The sequence below is a fragment of the Passer domesticus genome, chromosome 30, assembly GCF_036417665.1.
Source record: "Passer domesticus isolate bPasDom1 chromosome 30, bPasDom1.hap1, whole genome shotgun sequence".
Lineage (NCBI taxonomy): Eukaryota > Metazoa > Chordata > Aves > Passeriformes > Passeridae > Passer > Passer domesticus.
In genome coordinates, this window is record NC_087503.1 from 3,371,363 (window position 1) to 3,396,422 (window position 25,060).

The 25,060-nt window shown below is 51.5% G+C and overlaps 1 protein-coding gene and 1 long non-coding RNA gene across 3 annotated transcripts in view; one reads left to right on the forward strand and one right to left on the reverse strand.

The window, feature by feature from the left end:
- The window catches only part of LOC135287573 (zinc finger and SCAN domain-containing protein 2-like), a gene marked incomplete at its 5' end in the record, with an annotated part of 231,189 nt that overhangs the window by 106,606 nt on the left and 99,523 nt on the right, over positions 1 to 25,060 (forward strand). The window lies entirely within an intron of this gene.
- Positions 12,457 to 20,320, reverse strand: LOC135287645 (uncharacterized). Of its 2 annotated transcripts, XR_010351203.1 has the most exons (5): positions 19,496 to 20,320; positions 19,108 to 19,261; positions 18,708 to 18,873; positions 17,946 to 18,379; positions 12,457 to 17,526 (listed from the first exon to the last, which is right to left on the reverse strand). It is a non-coding gene; the product is annotated as an uncharacterized LOC135287645 (long non-coding RNA). The 2 variants fall into 2 exon arrangements; XR_010351202.1 differs by lacking the exon at positions 19,496 to 20,320 and having other exon boundaries at positions 19,108 to 19,481.

The window sequence follows — 25,060 nt, forward strand, 5'->3', positions numbered from 1 at the left end:
GTATGGGTAGAGCTGTAACACGTTTGAGCCAGAGGAGGCAGAGGAATGGAAAATGGTTCAGGGACTCCTACTTGTGTTTCAGTTGTGATCTGCAATGTGATGTTTTCCAGGAACACTTGAAGCATGTCATTTATGTGGAAGCACAAAGCCCATTTTATCTTGATTGTCAGCACAAGCATTATCTGAGAGTGTTAGCCAGAAGTGGGAGTGCTGAGAGTGCTGCTGACCAAGTGGCTTTTAGGTGGTGCCTACGCCAGGCACACAGACATGCCTTGAAATCATTCCCACATGTTGCACTGGGCTGAGTTCCCTCAGCTAACCTTGCCTCCTCCTCTTCTCTTTGTTTTTGTGACCAAAACAGGTTGTGGAAAAGCCGTCTTCTTCACTGGCTCCTCCAAGGTACAGTTGTGTTCCCATACTACCCTCTAGAACAAACAAACCACTTTTCATTTGAGGGGGAGAGGGGAAGAGCTTCCTGGTTTCCCTTGAAGCTTCAGCCTTCGGTTTGATGCTGCTCAGGGCTGCTGTTGAAAGTTGGTTTCATTCTTCTGGGGTTTCAGGAAAGCTGCCATTAGAAACTAACAATCCAGGCATGCTGGAGTCAGCCTAAGAACCAGACTTGTATTTCCCCTGGTGCTCCATTCTATTCTCCTCCTGACCCCCAGTGTGTCTGTAGATCCTCTGGTTTTGTATTGACCAAGAATCCATCCTGATATTTGTTACCCTCTATTGGAAGTGTTTCTTTTGGGGGTTGGGGCTTTCAGAAAGGCACTGGGCCATTTTGGTAGTTTTTATCAACTTGAGTTGGCTGAATGCAGCTTCATAATGTAGCAGTGAGATGCTGTTTACATTCTTGTCTGGCTGGGTGGGTGTTGGAGGTTTTATTATTCCCAGAGTGTTTCTTCATATATGCTTTATTTTAGGAGTCTGTCAATGTATTCCCCTGGCCTTCATCCCTCTGCTCTGAATGGCCAAACACAGGGTTCAGTTTTAATTTTGAATGCTGCCATGTCAATGGAATAAGTAAGTAACCTTCCTCACTGCTGCTTCCTAATTTTGTCTCCTGGTGGCCTTGCAGAGCTCTCCAGTCCCAGCACAAGAGGCTGGCAGCAGCACAGCCCAGCAGCTCGGAGTCAGGGAGCACCAGGGAGTGCCACAGCTCCTCAATGTCTGCACTTCCAAGAGCACCAGCACCTGAGGTGAATGCAGATCAAATGTAGAGGCTGCTCCCACAGCCCCTTGCCTCACCCTCTCTGCTGTCTGCGGGCAGTCAGGACAGGAGACCTTAAATACTGTCACTCTTCAGGTGTCCCCTTGAGACCTCTGCAGCAGCATCAGACATTTCTTGCCCTCTGCTTCCTTTCTTGATTTTTTCCTTTATAAACCCTTCCTGGACTTCGGGTGCTAAACCTGGCAGTGTTCCCACTTGTCCTTTGGCATCATTGTCTAGCCCTTCTGGAGTTTTCATTCCAGGAGGAGTCCATTTAGGAGCTGAGAGATGAAACTTGGAGTGAATATGCTGAATGATCCTCGTCTGCAGCAGGGATCTCTGACTTTGGCCCCTGAGTCACTGGTTTCTCTTCATGGTTGTTTTGGACAATGGCTCTGTAAGGGAAAAGTCCCATCTTTCATTTTCTATTTGTTTCAGTTCTGTTGATATCCTTTTTCCTTCCTTTGACTTCCTCAGAAAGATGAACCTGTCTTTGATCATACAGCCCTGCAGTGCTGAAGCCTGGAGAGGGAGGAGGAAGAAACAGTGAGGCTGCAGCCCTGCATCTCTGGCCTGTGTGCTGGGTGTTCAATATGGGAGAGGTGATTGGGCAACAGGGCTGGGCTCCTTGGCTCTCAGGAAATATCCAGTGAGCTGTGCTGCATGCAGGAGAAAGATTCAGCCAGAGAAAGGATCTTTGCAAGGCTGATCAAGGGGGCCTAGGGATGAAAGGTCACCTCTCCCTGCTGTTTTGGGTGAAACAAGAGCTGTGGGGAGACTCGTGCCCTGCAGGGAACCTGACAGTGAAGAGGTCTAGAGCAGAAGAAACTCTGCTGTTCTTCCCTCCTCCTGCTTTGAAATCCACTGGAATTAAAGTCTTTGGCCTCAGTTATACTGAACAGCCACACGCCAAATAGGATTTTTCCTGGCACATCCCTGGACATCCCTTAGGAAAGCCATTTCCTCCAGGCCAGGAGTTTGGCTCATTCAGTGTCTAAGGCACATGTCACCTTGTCCTGGTTTAGGGCAAGTTTGGGAGATAACCCCCAAAGGGGCTTCTCTACAAAAGCAGATTCAATTGCCCCTCCCCCCTCCAACCGGTTCGGGAGAAAATATCTCCTTGGAGAAAAGTGGAAAGAAACCTGTTTATTAAACAATAGAAACCAAACAATATTAACAATAAAACTTCTCACTGCTCCAAAGAAAGCAAACTCAGAACAGTCCCCTCCCCAGGTTGCAGCTCGGCTCACTCAGTCTCTGATCAGTCTCTCTGGTGCTGGAAACGCCGCGGCCCAGGCCCGGCCAGGGGGGCCACAGGTGGAGCTGCCGGTGCTCTTCTGGGTGTTCAATCCAGAGCAGGCTTGAACAGGTCCAAGAAAAAAGGAAAAAAATCACAATGCAGAGAACTTCTTTGCCTCAGCTAGCTAAAACTAACTAAAAGCAAGAAAAAGGCAAAAAGGAGCTCTGTCCGGCTGTCTGTCCATCCGCAGACAACACAGTCCAGGAGCAGGAATGTGGAGGAGTGAGAGCAGTCTGAAAACAAACTGTGCGCTTCTTCCCTCCCCTCCTCACTGTCTGGAAGAGAGTCTTAAAGGTGTAAAACTTATTATTCAGTATAAACAGAACAAGACGATTGGGGATAAAAGAATCATATAGTCAACCCAGGACATTCCACCCCTTATCCCCATATCGTCACCTTACTACTAAAACTACTATATATATTCTAACTCTACAAACACATACATTATACATCTAATATACAGCTATACACAGACAATGGTGGCAACATTCAGCAAACAGTGATATTTATACATGGTTCTCACCCAACAATCAGATCTCCCTGAGGTACACATCGTGTTCTTCCATCTTTTTGCATTATCCACCATCTGCAACCTGGTCCCTGAGCAAAAACAACCCCACGAATGGGTTTGTCTGTACTCGAGGCAGGATTGATCCAAACTGTCTTCCCTAACAAACCCCTGACATGTACCACTGGGACTTTGTCTCCATCTACTCTATGCAAAGGCTCTGATTGGGCAGGGCCCACTCGGTTAGTAGAGCCTCGGGTATTAACTAACCAGGTGGCCTTTGCCAGATGCTGCTCCCAGTTTTTGAAAGATCCCCCACCTAAGGCTTTTAAGGTGGTTTTTAGCAGCCCATTGTACCTTTCTACTTTTCCCGCAGCTGGTGCATTGTAGGGGATATGGTACACCCACTCAATGCCATGTTCTCTGGCCCAGGTGCTGATAAGGCTGTTCTTGAAATTAGTCCCATTGTCTGACTCAATCCTCTCCGGGGTACCATGTCTCCACAGGACTTGCTTTTCAAGGCCCAGGATGGTGTTACGGGCAGTAGTATGAGGCACACGATAGGTCTCCAACCACCCTGTGGTGGCTTCTACCATTGTGAGCACGTAGCACTTGCCTTGGCGTGTCTGGGGCAGTGTGATGTAGTCAATCTGCCAGGTCTCCCCATACTTGTACTTGGACCACCGCCCACCATACCATAGGGGCTTCACCCTCTTGGCCTGTTTGATGGCAGCACACGTCTCACAGTCGTGGATAACCTGAGAAATACTGTCCATGGTTAAATCCACCCCTCGGTCTCGTGCCCACTTATAGGTGGCATCTCTACCCTGATGACCTGAGGCATCATGGGCCCATCGAGCTAGGAATAACTCTCCCTTGTGCTCCCAATCTAGGTCTATCTTGGACACCCCTATCTTTGCAGCCTGGTCTACCTGCTCATTGTTTTGGTGCTCCTCATTGGCTCTACTCTTGGGCACATGGGCATCTACATGGCGGACCTTCACAGGTAGCCTCCCTACCCTGGTAGCGATGTCTTTCCACTCTTCAACAGCCCAAATTGGTTTTCCTCTACGCTGCCAATTAGCCTCTTTCCACCTCTCCAGCCATCCCCACAGAGCATTGGCTACCATCCATGAATCAGTATAGAGGTAGAGCTTTGGCCACCTCTCTCTTTCAGCAATGTCCAAGGCCAGTTGAACAGCTTTGAGTTCAGCAAGTTGGCTTGATCCACCTTCTCCTTCAGTGGCCTCTGCAACCTGTCGTGTGGGGCTCCATACAGCTGCTTTCCACTTCCGATTCATTCCTACCATGCGACAGGAACCATCAGTAAAAAGAGCATATTTTGTTTCTTCCGCTGGCAGTTGGTTATATGGAGGAGCTTCTTCAGCACGTGTCACTTCTTGTTCCTCTTCATCAGTGAGACTGAAGTTTTCACCTTCTGGCCAGTTTGTAATTATTTCCAGAATCCCAGGGCGATTCAGCTTTCCAATACGGGCGCGCTGTGTTATGAGAGCAATCCACTTACTCCATGTAGCACTGGTGGCATGGTGGGTAGAGGGAACCTTTGCTTTGAACATCCACCCCAGTACTGGTAGTCGGGGTGCCAGGAGGAGTTGTGCTTCGGTGCCTATTACCTCTGAGGCAGCTTGGACTCCTTCATAGGCTGCTAAAATTTCCTTCTCTGTTGGAGTACAGTTGGCTTCAGACCCTCTGTAGCTTCGACTCCAAAATCCCAGTGGTCGGCCTCGAGTCTCACCAGGCACCTTCTGCCAAAGGCTCCAGGACAAACCATGGTTCCCGGCTGCAGAATAGAGCACATTCTTCACATCTGGTCCTGTCCTGACTGGGCCAAGGGCTACCGCATGAGCGATCTCCTGCTTAATCTGGACGAAGGCTTGTTGCTGTTCAGGGCCCCAGTGGAAAGTGTTCTTCTTACGGGTGACTAGATAGAGAGGGCTCACGATCTGGCTGTACTCAGGAGTATGCATTCTCCAAAAACCTATGGCACCCAGGAAAGCTTGTGTTTCCTTCTTGTTGGATGGTGGAGACATTGCTGTTATCTTGTTGATGACATCAGTGGGAATCTGACGCCGTCCGTCTTGCCACTTCACTCCCAGAAACTGGATCTCTTGAGCAGGTCCCTTGACTTTGCTCTTCTTGATGGCAAAGCCGGCTTTCAGGAGAATCTGGATAATTTTCTCTCCTTTCTCAAACACTTCTGCTGCTGTCTTCCCCCATACAATGATGTCATCAATATATTGTAGATGTTCTGGAGCTTCACCCTTTTCTAGTGTACTCTGGATCAGTCCATGGCAGATGGTAGGACTGTGCTTCCACCCCTGGGGCAGCCGGTTCCAAGTGTACTGCACACCTCTCCAGGTGAAGGCAAACTGAGGCCTGCATTCTGCTGCCAGCGGAATGGAGAAAAATGCATTGGCAATATCGATAGTGGCATACCACTTCGCTGCCTTGGACTCAAGCTCATACTGGAGCTCTAATATGTCTGGCACAGCAGCGCTCAGTGGTGGAGTCACTTCATTCAATGCACGGTAGTCCACCGTCAGTCTCCATTCTCCTTCAGATTTATGCACAGGCCAGATGGGGCTGTTGAAGGGTGAGTGGGTCTTGCTGACCACCCCTTGGCTCTCTAGCTCTCGGATCATCTTATGGATGGGAATCACAGCATCTCGAGTGGTTCTATACTGTCGACGATGCACTGTGGAAGTGGCAATTGGTACCTGTTGCTCTTCTCCCTTCAGAAGCCCTACTGTAGATGGATTCTCAGACAGTCCAGGCAAGGTATTCAATTGCTGGACGCCCTCTGTCACTACAGCTGCTATCCCAAATGCCCACCTCAGTCCTTTTGGGTCTTTGAAATACCCACTTCGCAGATAATCTATGCCCAGGATACATGGGGCCTCTGGGCCAGTCACAATAGGATGTTTCTTCCACTCATTCCCAGTCAAGCTCACATCAGCTTCCACCAAAGTGAAGTCTTGTGATCCCCCTGTCACACCAGCGATAGAAACGGATTCTGTCCCCACGTGTCTTGATGGAATTATGGTACACTGTGCACCAGTGTCGACCAAAGCTTTATACTCTTGTGGTTCCGATGTGCCAGGCCAACGAATCCACACCGTCCAGAAAACACGATTTTCCCTAGCCTCTACCTGGCTAGAGGCAGGGCCCCTCTAAGCCTGGTTATCCTTCTTTCCTTGGGCATATGTCTTAGAGGTTCCTTCGAGGGGATTAGACATGTCATCATCATCATCATACCTGGCAGTTCGGCTATGGGCAACTGGAGCTGCTTTCCTTGTGGTGGAACTTCCTCTCTGAGCCCTGTCTTCCTTCAACTCATGCACCCTTCGGGCCAGAGCAGCGGTGGATTTTCCATCCCATAGCCTCATGTTTTCTCCACAATCACGCAGGAAGAACCACAGCTCAGCTCGTGGGGTGTACCTTCTCTCTCCATCTGGGGAACGTCTGCGTTGGGTACCAGAACCTCTGATCTGTACTGACGAGATTTGGAGAAGGTCTTCTTTAATCTCCTCTCTGAGCTTCTTATGATTCTCCTCTATCTTATCCTCTAATCTCTGCAGACGTGTTTCCACTGCTGCGATTCTGGCATGTGTTGGGCCATGTACAGCATCTGCATAAGCTCGGAGCTTCCTTGCCATGTCAAGCACGGTCTCATCCGTGTCATCCCGCTTCATGATAGCTAGAGCAGAAGCATATTCATGTGGCCCAAGTCGTACCAGTTTTCGCCACATCACAGATGTACATGGTACCAAGTCTGGATTCCTAGTTGTTATGTCATCTGAGAATATAATCTCCGCCACTGCCATTTCCCTCAAGCATTGAATCCCTTGTTCCATGGTCTTCCACTGTGTTTGCTGCATGTAGAGATCATCGGCACACAGGTATCTTTGTGCTACACTGTCCAAGACCCGTGCCCAGAGGCTGTGAGGGTTAGCCCCCCTCATCATGCCTTGGTCGATGACAGGATCATGTGACAGGGATCCCAAATGCCTCGCTTCTGTGCCGTCCAGAATTGTAGCCTCGCCTGCAGCATCCCAAAGACGGACTAACCAGCTGATTATGGATTCATCAGATCGTCGGGTGTAATCCTTCCTTAGGCCACGCAGGTCCTTCAGGGAGAAGGACTCAATATTGGCTTCTGATCTTGTGCCAGTTGCTCTGACTCCCGATTTTATGTCAGGAAATGTTGAGGGTCCTTCTCCTGCATCATCATCATCATCATCCACTGGTCGATCGGTCTTGTCTGTGCACTTCCCACTTCTAGTGCTAGTAGCAACAGCCATTGGTTGAGGCTTATTGTTTGGTTTAACCGCTGGCTTAGGCTTACTATGTGGTTTAGCTGCTGGCTTTGAGCCTGGGGTGTTGGCTGCAACCTGAGCGACTGGGATAGCTGATGATGTATCTCCCTGCCCCCCTTCCTCTGTCTGCTGCCCAACAGTATCTAGCAGTGTGCGATAAGCATATGCCAGGGCCCAGCTCACTGCAATGATCCTTTTCTCCTTAGGGTCATCATGATATTTCTCTTTCAGATATTTCCCCACCTCAGCTGGGTTCTGAATTTGTTCATGGGGAAAGTCCCAGACTATAGGGTCAGAGAATTCTTTCAGGATTTGGCCCATATTTTCCCATTTTCCACCCCACTCAAGATTCTCCACACGTGGGTCTACTTCTGGGTGAGGGGTCTCATCAGCTCTTCTAGACATCTCGGCCCTCATTCTAGAGAAGCTGCAGACCATATAGAGGAAGCTTACGAGATTAAATACCAGAAAGATGGTCTCTTTAACATTCAGGGGAAACTGAACATTCTCCAAAAGTGATGTAACAGATTTAAAAGAGAAGAAGGAAAGGGAAGGCTGGAAAGCCTCATTCCCTGCTCCTCCTCTAACCAGCTGGGTGCAATTACTAATAAATTCCCAAAACATACTGCTAGAACTGGGATGCAGGGTAGGACGAAGAAACCATAAACCATACATATCGTAAACAGACGCCAGTATCTTTGTAACCGCCCTATAAATCATTATCACCAAGGCCAGCACAATAGCTAATCCAATCCGTGCCCCTTTACCGCAAAAACTACGTGACAGGGACAATAATCCTAGTGACCAGAAAGGTATTGAAAACCTCAAAAAGGTCTAGAGACCAGAGCCACATAAAAGCCTCCCCAAGAGACATTACAAATTCAAATAACATGGCTACTGGGTACTTTAACCTACTGCACAGCAAGCACAACCAATCTGCAATCAATAAAGGGTTTTTTTCCACTTTCTCAAGCCACGCGTTGGGCGCCACTAACTGTATCTGTCCTGGTTTAGGGCAAGTTTGGGAGATAACCCCCAAAGGGGCTTCTTTGCCCCTTGAATCAGCAGATTCAATTGCCCCTCCCCCCTCCAACCGGTTCGGGAGAAAATATCTCCTTGGAGAAAAGTGGAAAGAAACCTGTTTATTAAACAATAGAAACCAAACAATATTAAACAATAAAACAATATTAAACAATCTAAGGAAAAGCAAACTCAGAACAGTCCCCTCCCCGGGTTGCAGCTCGGCTCACTCAGTCTTTGATCAGTCTCTCTGGTGCTGGAAACGCCGCGGCCCAGGCCCGGCCAGGGGGGCCACAGGTGGAGCTCCCGGTGCTCTTCTGGGTGTTCAGTCCAGAGCAGGCTTGAACAGGTCCAAGAAAAAAAGAAAAAAAATCACAATCCGGAGAACTTCTTTGCCTCAGCTAGCTAAAACTAACTAAAAGCAAGAAAAAGGGAAAAAAGGAGCTCTGTCCCGCTGTCTGTCCATCCGCAGACAACACAGTCCAGGAGCAGGAATGTGTAGGAGTGAGAGCAGTCTGAAAACAAACTGCGCGCTTCTTCCCTCCCCTCCTCACTGTCTGGAAGAGAGTCTTAAAGGTGTAAAACTTATTATTCAGTATAAACAGAACAAGACGACTGGGGATAAAAGCATCATATAGTCAACCCAGGACACTGGGGCTGTGTCAGGAGGCCCCAGGGCCTCAGGACAAGGTGTCTCCTCCCAGCCCTTGCTGGCACAGACCCTGCTGTGCCGCAGGGCACCAAGACTTGGCTTCTCTTTGTCCCCACCTGTCATCAGTGCCTCCAGTTCTCTGCTCTGCCTGGGGCCTGGAGACACTTTCTCAGTCGTGTCCCTCAGTGGGACCCATTAAAAGTCCAAGAAACCTTGGAGTTGGATTCTGCCTTGGAGTTCTGGAGAGGTTTCTTCAGCTGCCTCTCAGGGACCGATGTTCAGGGCCTGAGCACAAAGCCCCAGAGGGTCATTAAAGTCCTGGTGCTGTGTCTGTGCTGCTGAACTGGGCTGGGCTCCTGGCACTGAGGCAGCTCCTGGTAAGCAAGAAGAGCTTCAAAAGCACATTTCTCTTGATGAGCAGCTCTTCTGCCAGCCCAGCAGGGCTGGGGCACTGCCTGCATCCAGCCCGGGCACAGCCCAGAGGCACAGAGAGCTTCAATCAGTCAGGGCTGGGAAGGTGCTGAGAAGTGCCTGGGGCAGAATCACTGCCAGCCTTGGCACAGGAACCTCTGGCTGCAGGACAATGCAGCTGCAGCTCCTGGAGCCATCTCCTAAAGCTGGAACATCCCAATGTCTGCAGACTCTGTGAGTACAACTCTGAGTATTTCTGGTGCAGGGGAGGTGAAATGCTCATGAAGCTCTGACATGCTGAGGGGTTCTGATCAGTCATAAAATATTTTCAAGTCAAGGATTTTGATAAAAAAGCAGAAATTTCCTAAGACTTTGTATTCAGTTTGCTACTACTGGAGAATGGCATAGAGGGAGAATGAACAATAAAGGATGATTATGAATTATTAATTATGAATTTTGACAAGTGCCTGAGACATCTGAACTGTTACTTTTAGTGATCACTAAGTTCACAGTAGATCCCTAATGTGCTTTAAGACACTCTGTCCATGGACAGTAGCAGCATCACCTTTGCTGGACCCATCAGGCTCAGTCTGGGCTGTCCTTTCTCCAAGCTGCAAACAGAACCTGCCCCCAGCCAGTGCTCTCCAAACAGGCAGAGTTCTGTCAGGCCAAGGAGAGGGCACAGAGATTTGGGGTCTGTGAGTGCTGGCAGGGAGAGATCAGGCACAGGGAAACTCCTGCAGGAGGAAAATCTGCAGGAAGCAGAGAGAAGATCAGGCATAGAGAGGAAACAAAACCCAGCAATGCTGTGGCAGGGAGAGTTTAGAGATGTCCACAGGATCCCTTCCAGTGCAGCCCCTCCCTCTGAACAAGCCCCCTCCCTCCTGTCCCCCAGCCAAGCCTCTGTGAGTTATAAGATTGATGGGGAAAGGCAGAGGTGTTCTGGCACTGAAAATGCTGTCGGGTTGGTGAAATGAGTAAAGTGAGACCTTGGCTACAAATGTGGAGCTGGGCTGTGGTGGATCCATCTGCTCTCAGCAGTACCTGGTGATGTTTAGGGAAAACTTGGGAGTGTGAACATCTTCCACCTGAGAAAGTTTTAAAGCCCAGAGAAACTCCAAAGAGAATGAAGTGCCAGACCATCTCCCCTCACTCTCTACTCATAACTTTGCATCACAAAACTTTCTCTGTCCTCCCAGAAGGCTGTAGAAATGCTGAGGGTTTTTGATATCCAGGAATACCAGGACAGATATGGGAGAGCTTAAAGAGAAAACTCCAGGACTCATGAACAAAAAAGGGTGTCTGTGTGTGTTACAGGGAAGGGTGTATGGGAAATAGCATTGATTTTGGTTACAGGTATCTCCTCTAACTCTTCATTATCCTTTCTCCATGAACAGGTCCCCATGTGCAGCCTCAGCAAATGTCCAACAGCAGCTCCATCAGCCACTTCCTGCTGCTGGCATTGGCAGACACGCGGCAGCTGCAGCTCCTGCACTTCTGCCTCTTGCTGGGCATCTCCCTGGCTGCCCTCCTGGGCAACAGCCTCATCATCAGCGCCGTAGCCTGCGGCCACCACCTGCACACGCCCATATTCTTCTTCCTGCTCAACCTGGCCCTCAGCGACCTGGGCTCCATCTGCACCACTGTCCCCAAAGCCATGCACAATTCCCCCTGGGACACCACCACCATCTCCTACACAGGATGTGCTGCACAGCTCTTTTTTCTTTCTCTTTTTCATTTCAGCAGAGCTTTGTCTCCTGACCATCATGTGCTACGACCGCTACGTGTCCATCTGCAAACCCCTGCACTACGGGACCCTCCTGGGCAGCAGAGCTTGTGCCCACATGGCAGCAGCTGCCTGGGCCAGTGCCTTTCTCTATTCACTGCTGCACACAGCCAATACATTTTCCCTGCCCCTCTGCCAGGGCAATGCCCTGGGCCAGTTCTTCTGTGAAATCCCACAGATACTCAAGCTCTCCTGTTTCAAATCCTACCTCAGGGAACTTGGACTTCTTGTGTTTTCCATCTGTTTGGGATTTGGCTGTTTTGTGTTCATTGTTTTCTCCTATGTGCAGATCTTCAGGGCTGTGCTGAGGATCCCCTCTGAGCAGGGAGGGCACAAAGCCTTTTCCACCTGCCTCCCTCACCTGGCTGTGGTCTCCCTGTTCCTCAGCACTGGTATATTTTCCCACCTGAAGCCCCCCTCCATCTCCTGCCCATCCCTGGATCTGGCCCTGTCAGTTCTGTACTCAGTGGTGCCTCCAGTCCTAAACCCCCTCATCTACAGCCTGAGGAACCAGGAGCTCAAGAGTGCCCTGAGGAAAGTAATGACTCTACCTTTTCAGAGACAATAAACTCTCTTTTTTCTCCTCCAGAACCTTCAATCTCCTGGCTGTTTTTTTCCTATTTGTCTGTTTTTTCCTTGAGACATTTTTTATTATTTTTCTAGTGTTGTAATGTTTTTAATAAAATACTGTAGTACTACTCTTAGCATTTTCCATGAACATCTACTTTTCTTTTGTAAAACAAAGATTTTTAGAAGACTTGTTCCCTGTGCATTTGAATAAAAATAAGTGGCTGTCCTGACCTGTGTGTTCAAGGCATTTCCTCAGCCCTTCTCTGGCTCTGCAGGGGCAGTGCCTGTGAGCAGAGGTGGAGGGAAGGGGCTCCCAGCACAGCAGCACAGCCAGGGACAATGGCCCTGCCTCTTTCCACATCTGCTCCTCCCAGCTCCACACTCCCCTTCCCAGCCCTGCTGTGGGTGCCAGGCCGGAGTGCTCTGGCAGCTTGGTCACTGTCCTGCTGCGTGTCCGTGCTGTGCCCTCAGGCAGGGACAGGCCATGGGCACTGCTGGGACACAGCTGGGCTCCAGCACAGCAGCTCCACCAGCAAAGGGCATCTCCTGAGCGCAGGGCAGGAAGGCTTTGCTCCCCTCCAGAGTCACTCTCAGGACTCTCAAGAGGCTCCTTGTGTTCCTTGTTCTCCCAGGGCTCAGTGGGAAGAGATCAGGGTCTCACTGGGGCCTTCAGGGGACTCAGGTCTGGGTCAGGTTTTGCTTGTTGGTGGCCAGTGCCCATCAGATGCTGAATGGTCTGTGCTGAACCTTCCTGCGGCTCTGCAGCTTGTGCCAGGGCTGATGGCAGGAGAAGGTTTGTCTGGAGGGCCTTGGGAGCTGCCAGGAGAACACAGGGGACCTGCAGGGACAGTGTGTGCCAGGGAGCAGCAGGGAGTGGAGTACTCCGTACTCAGTACTCCGTTTCCAGCACAAAGTGCCACAACAACTCTAAAATGAAATCATAACACACCAAGTGCTCATATTGCAATGACGCGACACTGCCAAAAATTAATTTCACAGTAGCCTCCAATTTGGCAGCCATGAAGCCAATGCCACCAAGAAAAATTTTCTTCTTTCTGCCACTCTTCTACTGCCTTTTCTGTCAAGCTGATTCCTGACTGTTGGCCTTCAAACCCATCACTGAGAGCAGTGCAACATTCCTGTCCCATGAGAGCCCAGGTTCCTCGCTGGCCAGCAAGCAGATAATCCCAGGCTGTGTGTTTCTGTAGAGCCCCATTTGTGTTTGTTGGAGCTCCTGGGATGTGAGATTGGACATTTTAACAGCAGCATTTGCTATTTCTTCTAATAATTGATTTAGCTCATTACTGTAAAATCTGCAGAATGGGGTAGTACACATGGGGCACAGGTTGAACCAGAATCTTTTGGTTTTCTGAGACCAAATGCACCCCTTGGGTGGAAAATGTTCTCTTGGCCCCAACTCTTCCTTGTGATTGTTGCTGAAGGACCCTCAAGGGAGGCATCAGCATTGCCTGGAAACAGGACCCAAACCATCCTTTAGGAAGCTATTTATGGGCAGTCTCCACACAGCCAGCAGCTTCCATTCTCAGTACCAAAGGTCTGATTTCCTATTTCCCACTGTGGGCTGCTGATGGATGCAGGGCTCTTCCCTGGGCCCTCCAAGGGAGCCCCATTCCTCCCAAAATTGGTTGAGAGCATATCCAGGAATTAATTACATTGAGTATTTTGGATACTTTGATCTTAGCATTCTCAAGAATTTAATGACTAATCCTTGGTGAAACTCTAAACGTTTTTGTGGCAAACAAAGATTCTGGCTGACTATCAAGATACAACTTGCAGACATCAATAGTACTTTAGTGACACTGTTCTTCGTTCTTTTTCCTCGGTCTCATTTGGGTTAGGAACAATAATTCGGTTGTCCATGGAGGTGGCACCGTGTTAATTTCAGAATAATGCCCCCAAGGTCCTTTGCTGTTCAGCTTTAGCACGGTGTCTGTGGCTAACAAGGCTTGGTGGGGCCCTTTCCCCTTGGGCTGGAAGGGGGCCGGGTCCCAGTCCCTGAGGGCACCCAGGCTCCTAGATGGAATTTGTGTGCAAGTCCCTCATTGTCACAGCAGCCTCCACATGGAGCCCTGTGGATCAGAGCATTTTCCAAAGGGGCCGTTGGGGCAAACAAGGAGATTTGGTCTGGCAGGATGTGTAAAACAGTATCCTGTAATATCTACTTGTTCTCACACAGAATACTTGGCTGCAGGGACATATTCCCATTGTTCCTGCCCAGGTTTCAGGATTCAATATTGTCTTTCCTAGGAGCTGTTCCTTCAGCTGCCTCAGGAGGGCCTTTTGGCCTCTGGGCCCACACTCTGGCTCCGTTGTTAGGACTGCTGGATCCAAACCCTTTATCTCCACAAATGGTAATGACTGGAGGTGGATCTCCTTTTTTCACAATTGTGCTTAAAATTGCAATATCAATAATCGTGCAACCCTGTCATGGGGTTGAATAACCCAATCTTATTGACAATTGTTTAACAGAATTACTGTAATTTCTCCTTTATATTCAGCATCAATTCCTCCTTTCCTCCTGCCATGACATGAACATTTTGCAAGGCCAAGCTCCAAATGAGCAGTTACCAAACCAAGGTGTCCTGGAGGAATCAGAATTCCTGTCTCACTATAGATAGCTTTCATTTGCTTTGGATTTATCCTAATTAATGGCAATGCATGAAGGTCCAGCCCTGCAGCCTCTGGGCTGGCCCTGCCAGGGGCCATCACACCCACAACAATTTCCCAGGCAGTGCAAGCCTCACTGTTCATGGTTGTAGTTGCAAATTGGGTGCAGCTGTGCACAGCCAGGGGGTTTCCATTTCCCCAGTGGGCCATTGTTAAGGGTATGGAGCACACCTGGGAGATGGGTTCTCCATGGGGACAGGTTCCCATCTCCTCCTTTTTTCAACTGCTCTTTTAACAACCCCTTCACCTGTTCAACAAATCCTGCAGCTTAAGGATAGTCTGTTACATGAAAAACCCAGCAGTCTTAATCACGGTATTTTCCACAGTAACAGACAAAGCACTCTGAATCACAGCATCAGCAAACCCTGTAAAAATAGCAATTTCATCCCCTCCTCCTTTTTTCATTGTATACAATCTCACAAAGTTTACCTCTGACATTAGGGTCCTGGCCAATCCTTTTCTGTAGAGTATTTAGAGTTACATCCCTGAGCAGCCAAAGCTACCAAATTAGTATTGTCAGCACTATTTCACATTATTACAATTTTATACGTAGATATAGATATTGATATAGAAATATAGATATAGCTAGATAGGTATAGACATACATATAAAATATATATATATATCAATATATATTAAGGCCTGATTATACTATAAATATGTACATAGTTATTTATGATATTAATATTTCACTTGCACAAATGCATCGGAGCTCAAGATTAAAACCTTCTTCTGTTGCTCCATGTGGGAGCATTCCAACAATAATTGTTCCTTCTGAAGGTGCTGTTTTCAATGTACAGTTAACAAATTCATCTTTGTCTGCCCAAACCCACAAGTTCTTTTCCTTTTCCATATGCAATTTTTGGATACATTTTAAGACATCCAGGGGTTCAGCTTCTTTTAACCAACTGCCCCAGTGCTCACACAGTGCTGCGACCTCAGCCCACTCCAGAGCCAGCCAACTCCAGGGAAGGGCTTCCCATTTGGGAATTTCTGATGCCACTGATTCCTCACATTTACATTTAACAAGTGACATTTTGCTGTGATCTGGCCAGACTCTGCCAGTTTTGTTTTACCAGTGGGCAGGGTCAGCACCAAAGACACAGACTCCAACTGAAGGAATCAGTGTCATTTACTGCAGCTCAAAGCAGCAAAGAATCACAAAAGGAGCAGCTCAGCAATGCACTCAATCATCACCACCAAAGATTGCAGCAGTGATTTAGAAAGATCCAGCACCAGTGTCCCTCAGACTTCACCATCCCCCAGATCCACACAGCAGCAGGGGGAAGCTGTCATAGCCAAGGACTGCAGAGCCACTCCTGGACACTGGGAATTCCTGCAGGTGCCTCCAGCCACAGGTGAGGCTCCAACCTCGCTGTGAGAGGGCCCAGCTCTGACAGTGCTGAATGAACAAACTGACAGCACTTCTAGTGCAGGAACATCTGGTTTCATCCTCCTCTTGGGTTCCTCCCAAAGCCTGGCCAGGGCTCAAGGAGGAACCAAAGGAGCTGACTTTGATCCTTCAGCCCCAAACAAGGCCAGATGTCAGATTTCATGGCCTTGTCTGGCTTGCCAATACAAAAAGATCAATACGTGTGTCACTAAGGAGTGGCTACATCTATCACAGTGCTAATGGCCATGCATATTTCATCAGTGAGCAGATACAAAGATAACCTTTGGTTGGAAGGTTCATCCAGAAGTCACCTTTGGCTCAGGGCCTGCTGTTCAGGCCTTGGCACTTCAGGGACGTGGTTTAGTGCTGGGCTTGGCACTGCTGAGTGAACGGCTGGACTGGATGAGCTCAGAGGTCTTTTCCAACAGAAAGGATGCTGTGATTCCATTAGTATATCTGCTGCATTCAGCTAGGTCTATTTGAGCAGCATTACTTTGCTCCAAAAGTTCCCTCTTGCTCAGCTCCTGTGGCCTATGGTGGCAGTTCTTTCAGCTCCTGGTGCTAAGCTGCTCATGTTGAATGAGACGACTCGGAGAGATGAATACAGTCCAGTTTCTTCTGGGACACAGAGAGGAGAGGGTGTGGAAACAGGAGCATTGTTTGCTGTGGCCTCCTCTCTGCACTTCATGCTTTTCAGTGCTTTAAACCAGCCAAGAGCTTTCTCCAAGAGTGCAATGGAGCAGCTGTTCCTGCTCCCAGGTCTGGCTCTCTCCAGTCTCTGACCTCGCCTGGCTTTGTCCCTCTTGCTGTGCCCTCTGTTCCCCCAGGGCTCAGTGGCTGCTGGCCAGGACTGTAGGACTGGCACAGATCCAGTGGTCGAGACGCTCCTTTCTCTGCCCTTGGAGCTGCCTGGACACAGCAGCCGTTTCCATCTGGAAGCTCCCCATGGACAGGGAGTCCCCAGCTGCATTCCTTGCACAACCTCCAGGAGCCCAGGGCTGCCATCTCAAGTCCCTGCTGGCACTGGGGGCTCCCAGGTGCCTCAGGCTGCTGTGACACTGCTGCACACAGGAGGGAAGAGTGGCAGGGGCTGTGCTGAATGTCAGCTCCATGTGCTGCTGCTGCTGTGGGGTCATTTGTCCAGCCCTGGCCCAGAGTCAGGGAGCAGATCCAGGCCCTGCTGCTGCTCCCTCGGGATCAGCCCCAGTTTGGGTGTTGCTGTCAGGGTCAGCAGGAGTGGTGGCTGGAGCAGCAGGTGCTGACAGTGCCCCAAGCCCTAGGGCTGGAGGGGTCCCTGGGCTGGGCTGAGAGGGAGCTGCCCCTTGTTCTCCCTCTGCCTCATGCAGAGCTGGGCCGGGCACAAGTGGGGCAGCACAGCCACCAGGGAGCCTGCGAGTCTCTTCCAGCCCTGGCTGCTCAGAGTTTGGGCCTTGGAGCCTCAGGTGGGCAAAGGCAGCTGCTCTTGGTCCCTCTGGGTGTGCCCGTGTTCAGCAGTGCTGCTCCATCAGTCTGTGCCCAGCAGTGGGGAAAAGCCTCAGCCCTGCATGGCCAGGAGCTGCCGGGCTCTGCCTGAGCAGCTCAGCCAGCAGGAAGGGAGCTGCTCCACATGGGAACCAGGAGCAAAGGACACTCTTTTTTTACAGCATGTTTTCTGTTATAAGGGAAAAAAAAATTGGTAAAATGATAAAGATAAAAACAAAACCCAAGTGTGCAGTGAAAAATCTTTTGTGACTTTGTATTAAGAGGCAAATGATCTTTTGAAGAAGAAAACTCAGTTATTTTTTTCATACATTACTTTGTGAATGTGCTGATGGTATGGATCCATCTTACTGACCTCAGCAGCCTTTTTAAAAAGTTTTTGGGCTTTGTTTCCAACATTGTTATTTTAAATTGTGGCTGAAGCAATGGGAAATTGCTTTGTGCCCTTCCAGCTCCAAGCAGCACTGGGAATATAACCTCTGTCAAACCCCAAACCCTTCAGAAGATGCCCTTCCTTCTCACCCTGTGAATGAGCTGCACATTCCCTTTGAAACTGTCAGGGGTTTCTTAAAGACACAAAGTCCCACTTACAGATTTTTCCTCTGGTTTGGGAGTGCAGAAAGGCAATTCTCCATCCATCAGCTCCAGACTGCACTGCCTCAGGGACACGGCCCACTCGCCAGCTTTGGCCCACTTGTGGCACCTCCAGAGGAAGAAAAAGCCAAAAAGGAATGAAGAGTGTGACAGATGAAACATCCTTTGGAGATCCAGGCGTTCAGCTGGGACTGTGGAGAGTTTGCGTTCTTGCCAATTGGATGTGTGTCCCCAGCTGCAATCTCTGGGCCTGCAGGAGAGTCTCACTCACCTGCCAAAGCAGAAAGCTCAGGCGCTGTGCTCGGAACGGGCTTGTCTGATGCAAAGCTGTCAGAGCAATGTGAGGGCAGAGCCAGCCCAGCTGTGCCCAGGGCTGAGCCCAGCAGAGCCCTGGCAGAGCCCAGAGCAGCCTCAGCACCCGCAGAGCCCGGCTGCAAGGAGAGAAAGCAGAAACTGCCCGTCAGCTGAAGGTTCCTGTCCCCTTGTCCCAGCTGCCCGTGGTGCTCAGGCCATGCTGGCTGTGCCCAGAGCTGCCCATCAATGCTGTCTTTGGGAGCAGGGCAGGAGGGCAGGACATGTGCCCAGCCTGCAGCCAGCCACGGCACATCTAGCCCTCAGCAGCTGCCCAGAGCCAGAAAGCAGCTGGGGAGCTGAATGAAGAATTCGTTGCATCCCCCCCAGCAAAGGGGGAACCTTTGGTGCCCAGCCAGGCTGTGCCATGCCCAGATCTGGGAGCATCCCCCTGGCTGTGGAACTCACCTGCAAATTGGGTGTGGAGTGTGTCTTTAGAGAAGGTGCCAGAATCCAAGTCCATCTTCTTCAGCTGGCCAGGCCAAGGAAGAGACTGTCATCCTTGAGGCTGTCCTTGCTGTCTCCAGCAGCAGCCCCACCTGGTACAGCTTCTCCAGGAGCTCCTTCTCCTTCCCTGGGAACAGACCAGGCTGTCAGGGCTCTGCCCAGGGCCCCAGCCATCCATGAACCAGACAAACAAACCGGGGGGATGGTGGCCACCAGTGCTTGCCACACCAGATCTCCAGCTCAGCTCCCGCCCAAGAGCTGCTTGTTCCCTTCTGCTGACCCCTGCTCAGAGCTACAGGCAGGACAAAACCAGTCTGGTTTGCTTTGCCACTGAGTGCCAAGAGATGTGTGGAGCTGGTACCTGCCAGGCCCCTGGATCCAACTGTGCACATGGATCTCTCCCATCTTCTAGGGCCGAGGAGCACCCTGCACCCAAGGATGGCAGAAAAGCTCTTCTAATGATGGCCTGTCCGAGGGCTGCATGGACAAACACCGCTTAATGACATCTTGGCACTCTGGGGAGACAAACCAGAAATCACCAGTCAGTTGGAGAAGTTGCCCCCCTGTTCCTGTGCCCAGGCCATACTGGGTGTGCCCAGAGCTGGGCCTAAACTTCCCCACGGATTCTCTGTTTGGAGGAGAGCAGGACATGTGCCACCTCCTCAGCAGCTGCCAGAGCAGGATGCCCATCAGCTCACTGCTGTCTCCCAGCATTGGTATTCCCCCTGTGCCCAGAGATGAGGATCCACCTTGAGAGAGCCGTGCTGGGAACAAGATGCACCCCCAGATGATCTCCTGGCCCCTCCTGAACGGGTGCTTCCCCACGACCAGCTGGTACAGCAGGAGGCCCAGGGACCAGATCATCGCTGCCTCGCCATGGTAGCTTTGGTGCTGGGTCCACTCTGGAGGGCTGTAGGCCAGGGTTCCTGTGGAACACAGACAGAGCTCTTCAGGGGGATGCTGCTGCTCCCAGAGCCTGGCCCCAGCATCCCCGGGCATGTGGGGGCTGCTCCAGCAGCACACGGGGTGACCGCTGCCTTCTCACCATCACCTGGGACTTGTGTACAAACTCGGGGCTGGAAAAGAAGCCACTGGTGCTGGAAGAGGGCAGCAGAAACCCTGGGAAAGCCCAACCATGACACACAAAGGAAAAACCCACCCACTGGTGGAGAAAACCCACTCTCCTCTCTGCCTGCGTGGGCCCCCAAAAAATGTTAATAAGCCAAGGCAAACAAGGTGAGTGGAGCAGTCCAAGCCCCTCCTCCCCTGCACACCAAACCATCCAGGGCATGGGTTCAGACCCCCCTCTCCATTACCCCCATGGGGGTTTTTGTCGGGCTGGCTGCACCAGCTCCAGCCCCAGCCCAGGCCACAGTGGGTACTGAAGGCTGTCAGCAGGGCTGGGAGCTGGCCCCCCTCACACCCCAACCAAATCAACTTGGCTCCAGCATTAATCCCATCCCAGCTGCAGTAGGGGGAAGCCCCGGTGCTACACCCAGGCTGGGCCATGAGATGCCCAGGAGCATTCCCTGCGAGGGCTCACCTGCAAACTGGGTGTAGGCTGTGTCTTGGAGGAAGGCACCACAGCCAAAGTCAATCAGTTTCAGCTGCCCGCTGGCCAGGTCGAGCAGGATGTTCTCGGGCTTGATGTCCCTGTGCAGGACCCCGCAGCTGGTGCAGTGCTGCACGGCCTCCAGCACCTGGCGGAACAGCCCCCGCGCCTCCTCCTCTGGCAGGAACCTCCGCTCCGCCAGGAAATCCGAGAGCTCCTGGCACCGCTCTGGACGCTCCATCACCAGCAAGAAGCTGTCGGGGAGCTCAAGCCACTCCAGCAGCTGAATGACACCAGCACACCCACAGGACACCTTGGCCAGCAGCACGATCTCCAGGGGCGCGCTGGTGCCGTCGGGCTGCGGGAGGAGCGCGATGCCGTCAGTGGAGCTGAGGCTGTGCCAGGGCTCTGGGACTCCTCAGCCAGCCCGGGATGCTCTGCATGCCCTGCTCAGCCCACGCCCGCTCTCCCCACAGGGCTCCCGGCAGCTTCCACCATGCCGGGCCCCGGCTCCTCGCCGCCCGGCACGGCCCGGCTTCCGCCGCTGGCCGCGCTCACTCACCAGCTCGCACCAGTGCCGGATGCGATCCCGCGGCACGCGTTTGATGGCCACCTGCGAGCAAGGGGAGCAGCGGGCTGAGCTCAACGCCCTTCCCACTGCGCTCCGACATTCTCGTCCTTGTCTCCCTCTTCCCTCTCCGCCCGCCGCCGGCCCCGCCGCTCACCGGGGCGCTGTCCGAGAGCCGCGTCGCCGAGCAGACGCTGCCGAATCCGCCGCGCCCCAGCAGGGAACCCAGGCGGTACCGCTCCTGCAGGGCCTCCTGCGCCTTCCCTGCGGGCGGGACGCAGCTGTCAGCGCTCGGCCCGGGGCCAGCAACGGCCCCCGAGCGCCCCTCACCCGCCCCGGGCCGGGCATCCCCACCCGCCCCGGCGGCCGCGCTGCCGAGCGGCGGAGCTCGGGCCGGGGAAGCCGCAGCGGAGGCGGCGGGAGCGGCTGCGCCGCCTGTGTCCTCCGCGGGCCCCGGGAGGAGCCGGGGCCGGGGCCGGGGCCGGGCTCGGGGTCGGGGCCGGGACTGGACCCTGCGTCGGGGCCGGGGCCGGGCTCGGGCCAGGCGGAGCCAAAAGCCGGCGATGCCGCCCCAGCCCCAGGCATTGACGCCCGCCCAGCAGCGCCAGCGCCAGCACGGCCAGAGCCGGGCTGAGGCCAGGCGGCGGCGGGACGGCCGGGGGCGGGCACGGGGCAGCCCCGCCCGGGGCCGGGGGCGGGCCGGGGGCATGGCCCGGCCCGGCACGGGGAGAGGGAGGCGGGGAGAGGAGAGGAGAGGAGAGGAGAGGAGAGGAGAGGAGAGGAGAGGAGAGGAGAGGAGAGGAGAGGAGAGGAGAGGAGAGGAGAGGAGAGGAGAGGAGAGGAGAGGAGAGGAGAGGAGAGGAGAGGAGAGGAGAGGAGAGGAGAGGAGAGGAGAGGAGAGGAGAGGAGAGGAGAGGAGAGGAGAGGAGAGGAGAGGAGAGGAGAGGAGAGGAGAGGAGAGGAGAGGAGAGGAGAGGAGAGGAGAGGAGAGGAGAGGAGAGGAGAGGAGAGGAGAGGAGAGGAGAGGAGAGGAGAGGAGAGGAGAGGAGAGGAGAGGAGAGGAGAGGAGAGGAGAGGAGAGGAGAGGAGAGGAGAGGAGAGGAGAGGAGAGGAGAGGAGAGGAGAGGAGAGGAGAGGAGAGGAGAGGAGAGGAGAGGAGAGGAGAGGAGAGGAGAGGAGAGGAGAGGAGAGGAGAGGAGAGGAGAGGAGAGGAGAGGAGAGGGACGCCGGGAAATCGACGCGGAGGGAAGGGTGTTTGTCAGCGGGAAAGGGCGAGAAAGAGAGAGAAAAAGAGAAAGAAAAAGAGTGTTTTAGATTCTCTGCTTGCGCTGCTTTTGCTGCCGCCGCTGCTGCTGCCGCCGCTGCAACTGAAGCCCCGGGGCCGTTTGTCCGCGTGTCCGTTCCCCGCTCGAGCCCCACGAGCCCCACGGGCGAGCCCCGCGCGCCCCGCGACAGCCCCTTAGTCTGTCCAAACACGGGAACTTGGCAGTGTCGAGCCCAGGTGCAGAGCCCTGACTCCTGCACGCTGGCAGAGGAATCCCCTCAATCGCTGCTGTGTATTGTCCTTGCTGCTGGTCAAGCACTGTCAGGGCACATTCCCTTGGTGTAGGATTCCTGCCTGACCCAAGCACTGCACTTACATCTGCAGTGTTGCTTTCCAGTAAAAACAGGGGAAGGAAAACTGTTGTGTGTCTCATGGTATTTTAGAGTATCTAAAACATGATAAGTCACCGATCTTAGAGGTGAGGTGCATTTGGAATGAATGGGATAGAGAAGTAGTGCAACATGGGAAAGGGCAGACTAGAAATAAATGGAGGAAAACTTCTTGGAATGTTTCTCTCACTTTCATTTCACTTCTGGAAAGCTGTTTCAGTTTTCCAGGAATCTTCTCCTGTCTGCTCTTCTCAAGAACCTTTCATGGAGAACAAGGTCAAGCTTGTGTCCCAAGATTTGCCACCAGCTGCAGCTTCTCTTGGCTTTCCACACTGCACTGTGTGTGCAGCACGACTTTTGCAGCAAAGCAGGACAAATGTTTGGAGAACTTTACACATCCTTTCTTTTTGCTGGTGGGCTGTAGAATTGTGCTACTGGTGAAGTTTTCATTTTAACGGATTGTGCTGGTTTAGGGCAAATTTTGGGAGGAAACCTCCAAAAGGGTCCGTCTAGAAAGCAAGTTCAAGCAGCCCCTCCCCCTACTAGTTCAGGAAAAGACTTCCCTGTTAGAAAGCATTTTGGGCAGACACTGTGGCCTATGTGCACAACCCTGCAGGCAAAACAATGGACATTCCGTGGATTTAGAAGCACGCTTGCAAACACTCTGTGTACGTGCCTGATAGCAGAAGCACACTGCCCTTGAGCAGCCAGCATGAGAAAGTTTGCCAACTGCATCCAAGAGAAAAGGATGTGAAATGTTATAAATGAGAAGCTTGACGAGGCCAATATTCAAGCAGCAATCAATTTATTAATTAATATGGTAAAGTATGAGCAAAACAGCGCTGGGTACAGTGGGGAAAATTTTCCCTCCAACTGCACGCCGATAGTTGGAGCTTACAGATATTTATAGGGGTACTCATAAGCTTTCTCAGCAGTTTCTGTTCCCAATTTTTATGTCACAATTCTATACACTATTGTGATTTAGTTTTTCTCAGGATGTATCTCAGAAAAGAGTATCCCCGTATGGTGGGGTCCAGCTTCCGAAAGAAGAAAGAAGTCTCCCAGCTGGTGAGGTCCAGATTCCAGATGTGGGTCCACCTTTTAATTGCAAGGACTGTAAATCTCATAACAGTGATGTCCAGCTTCCCTTTGTTGAAACTATCAGTCCTTGATAGAGTTGATGTTCATCTTCCTTTCTCAAGCTGCTTTTCACTGTTTTGTTAAGGTGTTGAGATAAGCATGTTTCCTTTTGATATATTCTAAAGCTACAGTTCCAAAGATACTTATTACAAGCAATATTCTAAAATGATACTTCAAAAGGTTATTATTGCAAAACTCATTTTAGCTAGAAGCAGAAAGTTCCTGTCAAGCAGCAACATCCTTAAAGCTTCAATTTGAATGGTCCTAAATCAGCTGAAGAGTTATAAAGGTTAATTGCGAACAAAGGAAAGGTTCAAAGGCCTTCTTCCATGCTTTACTTCCTCAGTTATATATTAGAATTGTCTTTGCAACTGTCCCATGATCAGTTTCCACACATATCCCAATCACAGGTACACAGGTTGCCTGTATGTACCTGACACAAAACATAGTTTTGTATTTCACAACATAAAAACTAGGTAAGAAAAAACAATGTTATTATTATAAATAGAAATGAATATAATAAATATATACGTAGTTAAATAATAACACAAAAAAATTTGATACAGAATAAAATAAAATAATAAATTACAGCAACATTTTTGCATGCTTTAGGATGTCAGTCCCAGGTGGGCCATGTCAGACATGGTGAGGCTGGGGTGAGCAGCAGGCTGTACAAACAGGGTCAGCCCAAAAGGGGCTTGTTCTTCTCCATGCTCAGACCTCCTAAGGAGACATTCAGCATCAAGATCACTTCGGGAATGCTTCTATCACCTCTTTTCTGAACTGAAAAATAGAAAACCACCCATATGATTAAATCCAAACATCATGTGTTTGGTGCACATTGACATCTTCCTCCTTAACAGAACTCCAAACTGACTCCAATCACTGCACAAGCCCTGGAGACGTGAAGACAATTGAAGGGAGACAAAGAGCTCCTGAGGGCTTTCTGTGTTTTAATCAGCCCCACAGTGGATTTGGGGCTGGGTCCAGGAGCCTCAGGCACTGAGGGAAGGATGAAGAAGCTGCTCAAGGAGTCAGCAGCAAAACTCCAAGTGCCTTGGAGCATGGCTGGGCCCCAGTGAGGGCAGGGAGAGCCAAAGGCTCCCAGGGACTGGTGTGAGCAGATCCTTGAGGCCAGGAGTGCGGGGAGCCCAAGGCTCTGGGCAGGGAACTGCAATGCTGAGCAAGGCCTGGGCTGGCTGGGGGAAGCAGAAAGGCCAAGCCCTGAGCCCAGCCTGGGCCAGCAGGGCCTGTCCCTCACGGGTGGCTCGGGGCTCTCTGTGGGGCAGGGGGATGTGAGGGGCAGCAAGGACAAATGCCATAAACCTGCAGCCCCTGCCAGCCTGGCCAGGGAGGCCGAGGGAGAGCCAAAGTGCAGCCCCTGCCAGGAAAGTTCCTGCT